Genomic DNA, 14,989 nt, shown 5'->3' on the forward strand with positions numbered 1-14,989 from the left:
TACATAGTACATTGCCCTGGGTGGGAACATACAAGCAGCACTTCAGACAAACTGTAACCAACAAAGAAAGAACCTGGACCTCCCATATACACCTGTATGGAAGGAACAAAAAATAATAAGAGGAAGCAACAAGAAAGGGTTCCCATTCCCCAATCATGAGAACATGGATCCAGCAAAGGAGAATGAGAACAGTAAACATGCAATATCAGACATGGGCCCAGTAAACATAAAGCAATATCTTCAGGAATGCATAGATAATTTGAAAGGTGAAGTATTTAACCAAGGATGGCAAGATATAAGTAGAATATTTTAAAAAATGCTAAGCACCTCTCAAGAAAAAACATGGAAAAAGGGAAGAAAACAAAAAAAGGGGAGAATTGTTTCATGAGGAAAATAGAGCAAAGATAGAAGAAAGGAAGTTGGTTCAAAGAGACAACCATGAATTTAAATGCTCCTTTGAAAGCTGGCAAAATTGATTGCAAGAAACTAAGGATAGATTATCCAAACTAGAGGACAGGTTTGCACTGTGGGATCATGAAAAGAAAAAATTCTTAAAAATAACAAGGAAACAAGTAGTAATAATACAAAGGCTAGATGATGACAAAAGTATGTATAACTTAAGAATAACGAATGTAAATGAAGAAGCAGGAGTACAAACAAAGGAACTACAAAGGCTATTCACAAAAATAAGGAAAACATCCCAAGCATTGGAAAAGGAAAAGATACTCTGGTGTATGAGGTGTACAGAACTCCAGCCACCTAAACCAAAACAGAACTACACATAGGCATATAATAATCAAGATCCCAGAAATCCAATAAAAGAACAGAATATTAAAATATGTCAGAGACAAGAAACAGATCATTTATAAGGGAAAGTCCATCAGAATTACATCAGACTTCTCAGCACAAACCGTCAAATCGAGAAGAAAATGGAGTGAATCGTTCCAAGTTGTGAAAGAAAATAACCTATGGCCCAGATTGATGTATCCTGAAAAATTTTCCTAGAAATTAATGGAGAACAAGATGCTTCCAAGATAAAGAGGAACTGGGAGAATTCACAACCATCAATCCAACCCTACAGAGAATACTATAGGACATTCTAAAGAGAAAGAAATTCACCAGGATTTCAGGAACAGTGGTAGAGAGGCCACAATGAATGGAGCAAAAAGCAAAGTGAAGAAGACAAATAGACAACTGATGACAGAAAATGAGAACAACAGAAATGAGACAGGGAAGGTTGGATATAATTTCTAATGCAAATGTTCTATATACACTAAATTAAGGGAAAAAAGAGAAATTCACAGGCAGAGTGGATCAAAAAATAGGGCCAACTGAGATGCTCTTTATAAGAACTATAATTGACCTGAAGAAGGATATTTGGACCAAAATTGAATATAAGAAAATAGAACTCAATGTGATAGGGAATGAGAGAGTAATAGGGGCAACTGGTCCAGTATTTATGGGTAGGTTGGAAAGACAGGCTTTAGTAAGTAAAGAAATACAACTAGAGATCAAGGCCAGGAGTGAGAAAGTTCAGAAACATTTTGATATATAGCAGGTAACCCCCACAATATAAAACCAAGGGTGTTGGGGAGACCCAAAAATACACAGTACACCCTGGGGAGTGAAAGAGGAAGAATAGTCTTTAAAAAGACAGAAGGAGATATTGTTATAAGTGTATTGGGAATTAAAACCCATATTACTTGTACCACTCTGCTTAGATAGAGCTTATTCCCTCCCAGATTTTATATAAGCACTAAATCTTAGGGCACAGACAGCTATCCCAAAAATATCAGGATATACCACAGCAATCAACTTTAATTTCCTGTTAACTTAAACCGGATCCCTCTATAACTTATACTGTTATATCATTACTGATTTTAGTTAAATCTGATTTGTTTGACTGCTTCTTGTTATTGACTATTTTATTCAAAACCGTTAGGTTGATAGTATCATCAGAGTGTAGACAACTATACTGAAAATAGCAATGATTCACTATAATACCCATTCTGATTTGATTAATATCTGTTTTTGTAGCTCTACACTGTCTACAAAGTTCTATTTCTGTTAATACTGTTATGCACTGATATATTCAATTATACTTTATCTGATGATATAGCCATTTTTATTGATGGTAACAAGAGACAACACAGTAACCATGGTAGAACTCCTTGCACAGCAGTTTTATATGTCTTTTTAGTTTTATGTATCTCTAGGATTATGTTTCACTCTGTCATGCTTTGTTCTCTTTCTCCCTCTAATATAGAAAGAATAGTAACACATGTTAAGATGCATGCTTCCATAAAAGCTATCAACAATTTACAAGAACTGATCTTATGACACATGATGAAATGAACAAATACTTTGAAGGAGAACGAAAGGGACTACAGTACCCAGTGCTGATTCCATAGTGTCATGATGTGAAATCAAGCAATACGATTAATCTTCAATTAGAGTGATTTTAATCTGCTTTGGTTTGTTTAAACTCAACATAAATGAATATATGGATAAATAAATACATGTTTAAATATATAGGATTGACTGCCATATTACTTAGTTTTTATTAGATAGTTGAACAGAACTATTTGCAGTCTCCCTGTTTGAATTCCCATTTATATGGTCCACTTTTGTATCTTGAACAATTATTTGTAAGAGGACAATATGTAAACACAAAATAGTGATTTATTACTGTTTATTCTTTTCTTTGAATGTATGTATTATTTATGCCTGCTTTGTGTTTTGTTTTGTCTTTCTTTAAATAAAAATAAATTTAAAAAGATAAATAAATAAACAAAGACCCTGAGCAGCGAGATTAGTGGACCAAGCTCTGATTGATAACTAAGAAAGCAGCTGTCTGGTAACATTTTTAAGAGCTTTTGTCCATTGATTAGAGACCTCAATGATCTCCAGAGCATTATAGGAGACACCTCACATAAATTTATGAAATGTATTCCTAAATGTTCACATTGGTCATTATCAAATGAAGTAATATATATTTTTGGTTTGATGATGCTTGTATAAAGGTTTCACATGGTTATGACAGTTGATTTTAATCAACTATACGATGTATTGCATATATTCATAATTCTGGATGCATAAGACTCCATGATTTTAAAGTGGGGATTACTTATGGTAACAGATTTTTGTCTCATGTGCACACCTTTGCTGATAACAAAGACTTGTGAGATTCACATTCAACTAAAGATCAATAAGTTGTTCAATAATACATTAAAAAAACCTCATTGTGTATTAGATCAGGGTGATTGACTAAAAGGGGTATTTTATGTCAAAACAGAAATTTAGATTATTACAAGAATCTCATGATTGTCATGATGCAATACTATGTATGGTTCTGATTCCTGATATATTATGTAAAATATGCAACTGTTAATACTTTAGGTATTCAAATGCTAAAATGTCCATGGATAGAAGAAAATAGGATTCATTTAATGTTCTAAGTTGTTTCATGTTTAGATAAAATAGTAATGTTAAACTTACTGCCTCTAATATACTCTATTGTTACCAAAATCTTCTTTTGGATGTTTGACAGCTAAGGTTTGGTAGCCAAAACTTAGAGAAACAGATGGGCTAAATGTATAGCCAATATATTGGCCCCAGCCCTTCAAGGGTGGTGGAGACCCAGGATATAAAATAACCTCTGATTGCATCATCCTAAGATATTCAGTGAATCCATGGTTGTGTCATCAAGAAGATGATGAGACCACAAAAGAAAGTCACCTTCAATGCAAGGTGTGCCTAAGAAGAGTCACCAGGAGAAAAATCTCCCAAGTTTTCACAGAGAGCAATGTGGTCAGCAATGGCTGTGACTCTTCTAAGTGGCTGACACTGACAGAAGAGCCATGAGGTGTTATGCATGGTTCTAAGATAACTCCTGAGAAGACCTAAGTGACCTTGGTAGGAAGTAAGTAACTGACTGTAGTTGTCATGGTTTATGCATGTGTCCCGCAGGCCTCATAAGTTTGCATTGTGCATTTGTGATGATTCATTGTCTAGTGCTTGGACTGATGGTGTCAGTGCTAAACCCACATTGGGGTGGGGCCAGAATGTAATTCAATGTGAGGAAGAAGGTGTGTCTTGCTTTTTTCTGGTTCCTGCTTGCTGTTTGCTGCCACCATGAACTGTGGCCCAAACATACCTGCCTGTCTTGGAGCCAGCTGAGTGTGAACTGAAACCTGCAAAAACTGTAAGAAATAAACCTTTCCTTTCTCAAATTGGGCTTCAGGTATTTTGTCTCAACAACAAGTAAAAAGCAATGAAGACAGAATTTGGTACCTAAGAGTGGGGTCCTTTGCTGTGACTATACTTGACCATGTTTTTCGAGAGGCTTTGGAAATGGCTTGTGGGCAGAGTTTGGAAAGGCTTGCACATGTTGCCTGCATGTGTAGAGCTGGAACAGATTAGGCTGTTCTGTAGAGGGGATTCTGGTCAGAGCTCAGGAGACCAGAAGGCTGATAGAGGGCCTGATGGTAAAGACCAGGCTTGGGAGGTTTCTGTTGGGAAGAAGGACTGCATTGGTGGTTGGACTCCACCTGATGTGTGTTATGGCTTGGAAGAAGGTTTGTCTGCATTTTGCTCCTGCCCAGAGATTTCCTGAGACTGAGACAAAGGGCAATGGACTGATTAATCTTGAAAAAGAAGTTAAAAAGCAATCAAACCTTGAGGCTGTGGCATCGCTATTCTTGGGGGCTTTTAGCCAGATTTATGTTGCATATCAAAAGCAAAGAGATCAGCAGGATAGTGTACAATGCTGTGAGTTTGGCCAGAAGGAAAATTCCATTAAGACTGTGCATTGCAAAGAAAGAGTTGAGATTTTGATTCCTGAGGAGAAACAGAGAGATAAGAAAGATAGCCCCGGGGCATCATAGAAAGGCGGTCCCCACCCTGTGCAGCCTCACTGCAAAAGTGAAAGAATTTGCTCAGAGGGAAAACCTGGAGAGTGCCATGTTCCAGAATGGTGACAGAGGCCACTTGAGGTGCCAGAACGGTGGCAACTTAGATAAGCTTTTCCTCACAATCAGGTAAACAGAGCCCTGCAATCCAGGCAACTGACCCCTATAGCAAAAAGACAGAAAATCCTAGGTACTGCTCCAGTCAGCAGCAAACCTTGGTGGCATCCACAAGGTGCTGATTTTAGATGCGAGGAAAATGCACAAATTCTGAGTCAAGATGGCATCCACCTCAATTGCAAAGTGCCTGGGAGACCTAAATGCGTGCCCCTGAGGGGGCAATTTGTGAAGACGTAAGTGTGAAGCCAAAGGTGCAGTGGAGACTGCAGATGTTTGGAAAAGGCAGGAATGTGGATGCTCCAAGGGAAGCTGAAAAAAGTGTGCATAGAAGATTTAAGAGAAAAGCTGCAGGAGTTAATATCACTGGAAGTGTCATGGGGGTGGAACTACCCAAGCCTTTTGGAGTTTGTAACCAGATTGCTTCTGATGTTGAACATGGAATTCTAGGACTTAATGTTCACCCTGCTGGACTTCTTTTGTTTCCAATGCTTTATATTCCCCTTCTTGTAACTTTTGAAATGGTAATGTTTACCTTGTGCCTTTGCATTTAAGAAATGTTTAACCCTGTTTCATTTGTACAGGGGTTACAGTTAAGATTTTGCCTTAGATCTTGGAGGAGACTTGGGAATTAGACTGTTCAGCAATGCTGAAACATAGGACGTTGGCAACTATTGGAAGTGGAATAAATGTCTTTTGTATAATGGATGTACATGAGTCCTGGGGGCCAGGGGTTGAATGTTATGGTTTATGCCTGTGTCCCCCAGGCTTCATGAGTTTGCATTGTACATTTGTGATGGTTCATTGTGTAGTAGGTGGATTGATGGTGTTAGTGCTACACCCACATAGGGGTGGAGCCAGGATGTAATATAATGACAGGAAGAAAGTGTGTCTTGTTTTTTGCTGGTTCCTGCTTGCTGTTTGCAGCTGCCATGAACTGCTGCCCAGCCATGCCCACCTGCCTTGGAGCCAACTGAGTGTGAACTGAAACCTCCAAAAACTGAAGAAATGCACCTTTTCTTTCTCAATTTGGGCTTCAGGTATTTTGTCTCTGAAACAAGTAAAAAATAACTAAGACAGTAGTTAATGCAGGTCTCATGTTAGCTTGGCCCTGGACATCCTGAAGGAAAGTCTGTCCTCTGAAGATATAGTGCAATGTAAACGCTTGACTGTGGGGGAAGCTAGGATCACTAACATCCTCTGACAATTGCTGGCTATACTGGTAAATGACTACTGTTATGAACTGATGGACTATGATGAGTTTAAATTGGAGTTCTCCTCAATGCTTCCCCACCTTAAGCTGGCTACCCATCCTGGGAGTCAACAAAACAAAATAAGAGAGAGTTGTTGGAAAGGGTTGAAGATGAATACATGTGCAGGGCTGTGGTGTGGCCTGGGCATGATTGAACTGAGAATGAGGAGACACTGCAAGGAACAAGATAGGCCACAGCCAAGACCACGTGGAGACCTCTTGGATAGTTTTTCTTAATTAGAATCATTTGTTGCTCTGTGGGTTCCTTGAACCTCTCCCAGGGGCCTACTCAGGTTTTTACCATTGTCCACTCACTTCCTTGCTTGTTCTGATTAAATATGGGCTGCCTAGTGACAGGTGGCTGGCTGGTTAGCAGAGTTATGAGTTCTGAAGATTTCACTCTTCTTGTTGCCCTCAAGACAATGGCACTTTTCTCATTCTTTTGGTCCTTTGCTATGCACTTTTTGGGGGGCTAGATATTTAGGCATAGGCCCCAACAGAAAATTAACTTCCAGATAGGATAACTGTAAGTTTCCTGAAAATTTTGTTTCATGTAAATTTTCTTTACTTGTAGATGGAAGTGTTATTATCAACAAATATATTGCTAACTTATCAACATATAGTACCTTATTAACATATTGAGGGGTATTATAATGATTTCTCAGAAACCATGATTATACACCTCTATACATCATTGTGAGTATTCTGCATAACTTTTCTAAGTCAGCACTTATAAGTGAAATTGGTAGATAATAAAGGAGGCCTCCATCCACTTGCTAAGTACTATGTAACATGAGTCTCTGTGTTTCTAGCAGTTCATTTGTTTTAACCATGAATTCCTCACCAGATGACACTTATGCCTGCTTGGCACAGAATGGATTGTACAGGAAATTAAGTGGTTTTGATCTCCAAAGAATTGCTAGAGTCAAACTGAAACAGGTAAATGCTAAAAAATTGTCAGGGTTTTCATAGATTAAAAACTCATTTACATAATTAGTTAAAGAATGAGTTGATGCATTTGGAAGATTATTCAGAACATACAGCTAACTGAATTATATTAGGTATTTATTTCTTTACTTTTATACAGGTACAAAATACCTGACTTACAGAATTTAATATAAATATATTCTTAATCTCATTGTTTCCATGAGGGAAGTTTTGTTTTGAATATTTCTAAAGCATAAATATCTTGCAAAAAAGTGAAAAGGAAAAGGTAACTTTTTTATGAGGTCAAGGAGCCAGAGAGCTTTTTCAGAACTTGAGAGAAAGGATCCAGGAACCAGATTTGGTTCATGGGTTCCAACACACATGGATGCAGTGTATACATATAGAAGTGATTGTAGTAATATCCTACACATTTCTGCAGCCAAAAAGGTGTTAACAAATGGATCACCAGGCTTTAGGGAATATATGACTTCTAGGAATATTAAAATCTTGAAGAGCTAAGTGCCAATTAGTGACACAGGAACTATTCGGCAAGGAGAACTTAGAGTGTGAAGTCCTCGGTGTCCCTGACTCATCAGAAGGAAATGATTAATTGGATTAGGAATTTGGTTCCATTTCAGCAATAATTGTCACCCCCATGCTGGGCAATATGATCACTTTCAGAATTCAGCATTTTTATGAGTCTGAATGAGTAGCAAGTTTGTCTTGGAGAATTGATGCTGGCTTTTATTTCATCTTTACTTTGTTGCAGACAATTACTATCATTTAAATGTAATGTCTTCACTTTACACAGTAACTGTGCTCCTTTTGTGTTCACATACTGAATTTCTAGGTGGAAAATTAATAGAAATGAGTGAAAATCATGAAAATGAAGTCTGCTTCCTCTAACACAGACTTCCGACTCTCTGTTCTGTTGTGTCCTGTCCTGGCCTGTTCTCAGAATATTTTCTGACATCAGTGGATTTTTTATTCCTGGAGGATTGAACCTGAATCCTGAAAACATTTGCAGCCCATTATGGAAAGAGTCCACTGATCCTTGAAATAAAGCACGGGTAGCCATGAAATGGCAGGCATAAATAAGAAATTTAGAGAAGAGCTAACACCACTACTTCTCAAAATTTAATAAAATCGAATGGGAAATGGTACTTCTCAATTCATTCCTGGAAGCAAGCATTACCCTGATACCAAAGCCAGAGAACAATCCAAATAGGAAAGAGAATTGCAGACCATTCTGCCTAGTGAACATTGAAGCAAAAATCCTCAATAAGATACTGGCAAACAGACTGCAGAATATCATCAAGAAGATTTTACACCATGAACAAGTGGAATTTTTCCCTGGGATGCAGGGGTGGTTCAACATACATAAAACCATACATATAATATACGGTATTGACAAATCCAAAAGCAAAAATCATTTGATCATTTCAATACATGCAGAGATTTTGCCAAAGTCCCTCACCTATGCATAATAAATAACCTACAAAAATTGGGACAGATGATTTTATCTCAATCTGATAAAAGCCTTTTATTACAAACCAACATTCAATCTCATACTAAGTGGACAAAAACTGAAAGCTTTCACTCTAAAATCAGGAACAAAACAAGGATGTCTACTGACTCCACTCTTATTCAATATAGTCCTGGAAACTAGCTGGAGCAATTAGACAAGAGAAAGAAATAAAAGGAATAAAGATAGGAAAGGAAATATTAAACTATCAATATTTGCAGAAGACATGATACTCTACTTAGAAGACCCCAAAAATTCCACCAAAAGACTTCTAGTTTGAGAAGCAAATTCAGTAATATAGCTGGTTACAAAGGCAACACTCAACAATCAATAGACTTCATAAACAAGCATAAAAAACTCATGGAAAGAGAAATAAAGGAAACAATAACTTTTACAATAGCATTCAACAAAATGAAATACTTAGGAATCAGTGTAACAAAGGATGTAAATGACCTCTACACTATAAACTACAGTTCTTTCAACAAGGAGACTGAAGAAGATATTCTAAAATGAAGAAATCCCATAGTCTTGGATAGGGAAATTCAATATAATGAAAATGACCATACTTCTAAAGCTACTGTACAGATTCAGTGCAATCCCAATCAAAACCCCATAGCATACCTCAAAGAATTACACAAAATAAATCCTAAAATTCACCTGGAACCAGAAGAGACATAGTGTAGCAAAGGTGATCCTGGCCAACAAAGAAAAGACAGGGTTCATCAAAATCCCTGACTTGAAATTGTACTATAAAGGTATAGTGATTTTTAAAAAAAGGTGTGGTACTGACAAAAAACCAAACAAACCCAGACCCAAAGAGCAAAGGAACAAATTAGAAGATGGAGAAACAACCCCAGACCACTAAATCATCTTATCTTTGACAAAGGTGCCAAACAGAGTCATTGGAAAAAAAGCAGCCTCTTTACTGAATGGTGCTGCAAAAACTGGCTGTATACAATCTGAATATTATCTTTCAATGTGTATTAAGCTAAGATCAGAATAGATCAAAGATCTTATATTAAAACAGAAACATTAAATCTGCTGCAAGATAGAGTAAGTAAAACTCTTGAAGACATTGATGTAAGCAAAGACTTTATAAAGAAAACATGGAGTGAACAGCAAAAATCAAAGAGAATTAATTGAGAATCTCACCCTACTGAAAAACGTTTTAACAGCAAGAGAAATCACTAACAGAGTGAAGAGACAACCCACAATGTGGGAGAAAATGTTTGTCAACTGTTTCTCAGACTAAGTATTACTATTGAGAGTACGGAAAACTAAAAATTTTCAGTCTTCCCATATTTAAAGACCCAATCCAAAAATGTGCATGTGAGGTGAAATACAAAGTTCTCAGATGAAGAAATAGAAACAGCAAATAAGTATGTGACCAAATATTCTGCATCACTTATCATTTAACCATTGCAAATTAAATAACACTGATATGTCACCTTGCCCCAGAAAAAATGCCTACTGTCAAGAAATCAAGCAATAACGAAGGCTGGAGGGGTTGTGGGGTGAAAAGCAACCCTTCTCCATTGTTGGTGGTATTTTTTAACTTTTAACTTTTTAACTTTCAAATAAAATGGGTTTTGGGAGAAAAAACAAGGACTGAGGTAAAGACTTCCAGCGCAAATACTCATCAGACGAGCTGAGGTCAACATTCCAGAAAACAGCCAGGTCCAGAGGCCTCCACCATGTTTCATTGGGGACCCACAGTTACAGGGTGGGTTTATTTTCTGTAATTATTCTTGGTGGGGAAGACAGGCAGGGGGGCAGGAGCCAATCAGTGATGAAGAGGCCGGCTGTAAGAACTGTCCAATCAGGCGGGCCAAGGTAGGCGGTCTCTTCCAGTGTCATGGCGTCAATTGCAAGGCCAGGGCAAAAAAGGAAGCACTAGATGTTTGCTAGACCACTATTTTTTGCTTCTATTCTCTGTGGACTGCTTAGAAAGAACCTGGGAGACCTCCAAACTACGCAATGGTGATGTTATGGGATGGGAGCAGTGAAATGGGGTGGAATCTGGTTGAGACTAGTTAGAAGTGGTGAGAAGGGGCCGGGGGGGGGGGGGTTTACCTCAGCGGCATGAGCACCTGCCTTAAAAGCAGGCAGTCATGAGTTCGATCCCTGGTACCAATAAAAAGGAAAAAGATCAAAAAAAAAAAAAAAAAAAAAAAAAAGAAGTGGTGAGAAGCAGTTGTGCTGTCTAGAGCCTGTGTCCTTAGCCTCAGACCCTGAGGTCCTCTAGTGCTAGCAGTGAGTCATCCTCTGTCCCTTTTACCTCTCGCTGGTGCCAGGACAGTTCTGGGTCCCTAGAACACTGTCGCCACTGTGATACCACCAGACCACAATGCCATTTTTGAAATCGCCTGCTGCCCTTGCTCCTCCAACAGTCTGGGCCCAGGAAGGGGCATGAGGAGACGGTGATTCCAATGTGGTTTCAAGCTGGGTGCATGGGGGAATAAGCTGGGTCTCTGCCCTCATTCCTGTCAGCAACAAATCTGGAAGCCAGAAGTTTATAAATGTCTGTGCTGCAGGACCTCATAGCCACAACTGCTCTCCTTAAACTTATGCAGTTATGTATTTTGTGATCGCCTAAATTTATATTTTGTTCTCATATTTCCATGCACATGAAAGGTGGAGGCAAAGGTTCTGAGAATTCAAAGATGTGTAGTGATGTGCCTCAGTGGAGGAAGGCTTCCCAAACATGGATGAACTGCTGTGTATTATAAAGAACAATGCAAAGAATTTCTGAACATACATTATGTGACACATGTGCTCATAGATGTAGTTTGGGAGAACAGCCATAGAGGTTTAAATTTTGAGAAGAATGAAGCAGATATAAATGTGTCATTAAGGGCAGAGTAAAGTGTGTTTGCTAAGGACAAATTCCAGAAAGGGCTGCCTGTTAAATTCTCTTTGAAAAATGCCTAAATTTAGTCGTTTGCATGAACATATATGCGTGATATCCTTCTGAATGGAAAGGAATATGGGTGTCATCTCTGAATTAAGAGGTGATTTAATAGCTTGGTTGATCATATACATTGTTTAAACATGGAAATGCTCTGCAGTGGACTTTACTAAGTGGTGTAAAGGAGATGCCATAAATTGAAATTGTGCAGGGATATCAATAGCTTAGTCGTGAAGCATTTTCTGCTTAGGGTGGATCAGAGGAGCATGGAAAGGATGTGGAAGTGACTGGCAGGACACAGTGTGCCAATAGCAGGACATACAACAGAGAGGGTCTTCCCTGAAAGTCAGGTAATTCTTAGGGTAAGCATGAAGTTAAAGTTGTCTTCTGATTTTTTCCTTGAGGTGAAAAACACCCGCTCTGGTATGAATCAGTATTCCACATCCTTGTCAACCCATGAATTCTGTGTTCTTCACTTGAGATCTAATTTTGATTATCTCTAATTATGATCCAGTGTCATGAAGGTGAAATTTGAATTTTTTTTGTAACAGAGATTGAACTCATGATCTCAAGCTTGCTAGGTAGGTGTTCATGCTGCTGAGCTAAATACCCAGCTTTGAAATTGTATTCTGTGTACTGTGTATGATATCAACATTGTTCCTCAGAAAATGTTGAATATTGTGGAATTTTTCTATATTATATGGATATAATTTGTAAAGCAAACCAAAGGTGTACTATGCAGTCACTTTTCAAGTTTCACATTGTCTGTGGGGTGTCTTAGTCAGGGTTTCTCTATTTCAGACAGCTCTGTAACTTAGGCCATCCCCAAAACAAAGGAAGTTCTCCTGCATCAGCAACCCAAGATATATTTCTTATATCTGAATGGAGAGTGATCACTTTGTGGCACTGAGCTCTAATTTGAAACTTGTACCTGGTTTCATTGTTTATACATTTTTTACATACAACAGTTTTCCATGAACATTTGAGTTATTATTTATGTATCATATTTGATGTTATGTTTTGTTCTATGAAACCAAATTTAAATATCAAAATGCTGCTTAAGTATATTAAGAACAAAGGACTCAGTGGCCTAAATGAGATTTGAATAGATATCATTGTTAGTACATCAAAGTGATTCATGAGATATTTGTCTGCCTCTGTGCTTTATGGATGCTGGTCCTGCAGGCTCTCACTATGAGCTCTGCTTTAGAGACAGTGCACAGGGACTCTTGCAGTGACTCAGCATAAGAATCAGTGCTCCTATTTGGCTGTTACATTAGCTGTGAGTTGCAATAGAGCATTAAATTTGCTGTCTCAAAAAATGTGTATATACCAAAAATTAATCCCCAAGATGTGGAATTAAGATTGGAAGAAATCAGTGTCCATTCAGCTGTTTTGTTTGGTTTTATTTGTTTAGTTTAGTTTTGTTTTATTGAGACAAGTTTTCTCTAGTATATCAGCTAGATTTGAACCCTATATGGAGAACAGAATTGCCCTAACCTCAAAGCAGGACTCCTGCCTCAGCCTCTTGAGTGTTCAGATTATAGATATGTGTGTTTTTACCCTAGAAAATATTGAGGCTTGTAACTTAGCTGTGTTGTAGCTTGGCATAATAGATGCCATCTTGAGCTTTGAATTTAACTAGTGCCCTGTATTTCACCAAGAAAAATGGAAAATTACTCAGTGTTGAAGTTCCAGGAGAAAAGCACAATGAGCTATACCCCCCACCAAAAAATTAACCTGCTCAACAAAAGAAGCAGAATACAGTTGTCATCCAACCATTATTATAAGATTCTAGCTAAATGATTTCCAACAGGATCTTTTTGTGATTCTATCTTTTAAAACATCTGTAACTTTCCAGTTCAGAGCCTCTTGTTTAGATCCTGATATGGGGGTGGGGGTTCTGTATACAGGTGGTCCTGAGATCAGCTATGAAATTCCACATTTCTCAATTGAGTTCCTATATTGGCTTCCTATATTATTGTTCACAAACTCAAATCAAGCTGCAAAAACCTTTACTGACACAAGCACACCTCAGGATTAAATGACAGTGCCACTGAAATGAAAGAATAATTGTGAAAAAGAAAGGAGAAAAAAGACAAACACTATGTGCTATAATGCCCACCTATTTTCCTAAACAATGAAGAAGCTGAAACAATAGAATGGGCTTGTGTTCAATGACAGCCTAACCTGCATAGTGAGTGCAAGGCTGGCCAGAACTCCAAAGTGAGACTATGTCTTTAAATCAAAAAACTAAAATGAAAAAAACAACAACAAAGTAGACAGAAAGACTATTGAAAACAAACAAAAATAGAGCTGAGTGAAATTTGACTTATGTAAAATGGGAATTATTGAATGATGCTTGCAGAGGAAAGAAGGCCAGGTAGTGGCATGCAGTGGCATTCTGGAGGCAGTGACAAACACAGGCTTAGGAATGGCACCTATTGTGCTACAGCACAGCAGTGACCTCTTTCCTCCAATACATTTGCAGTTCACTAGAATGAGGACTTCTAAAAGCTCATGGAAATGTTAAACTCAGGGCAAACAAACAGCTTGAAATTCAGGCTTTGGAACAATGCCTTTAGAAGACATTTCATATTTAAATTGAAATAAGAGAAATATAATCCTGCCCTGCTTGATATCGAATGCACCATTTAATGGCTGACAACATTGAGAAATGAAGTCATAAACCAAAAGAAGTTCAAAAATTGTCTTAGAAAAAAAGAGAGAATAGCTCTGAATTTTCAGGAGTGATCTTCAGTGTTTTGGCCAGAGTCATATTGTCAGGGGTCATTTAGTCACAATGTGGGCACAATGTGGGCACATTGTGGGCAAACTGTGGGTCTCAAACTACAATCAATCTATAAGCTTGTAGGTGCTTAACCAATATTATTCATCAGGGGAACAAGTCAGCCAGAAAAGGTATAGGAAAAGAGCCAAGGCATTTGTGGGAACAATAGTCCAGTTGTTCTGGTCATTGATTATGGTAATTGATGCCTATCTGAACTTCCTGGAGGAGATGGTGGTAACTTTAGTACATTTCAAGCTGTTGTTTTTCTTTTCAGGAGCATGTAGACATGGTCACTGCATCTTCACTTTTAGGTCTGGCTTTCTTCACCTGTGCCTGTAGCAGTGATTGTTGTGTTTAGTTTTTTGCATTGACTCTTTGAGGTTCCAGTTCCTCTCTGATTGTATATCAATTTCTGTCTAAATTGAAAACCTTTGCTAAAATCACAGTTATATTTGAATGAATAAAGTGAAATACTCATTAATACACGCCAGGGATTTAGCTCAGCAGGCAGAAACGCCTGCCTGGATAGTGGTAGATTGTAACTTTGATCCCTAGTACCTAA

The sequence above is a fragment of the Cavia porcellus genome, unplaced genomic scaffold (genome assembly GCF_034190915.1).
Source record: "Cavia porcellus strain 051 isolate PalLab524CR breed Dunkin Hartley unplaced genomic scaffold, mCavPor4.1 scaffold_233, whole genome shotgun sequence".
Lineage (NCBI taxonomy): Eukaryota > Metazoa > Chordata > Mammalia > Rodentia > Caviidae > Cavia > Cavia porcellus.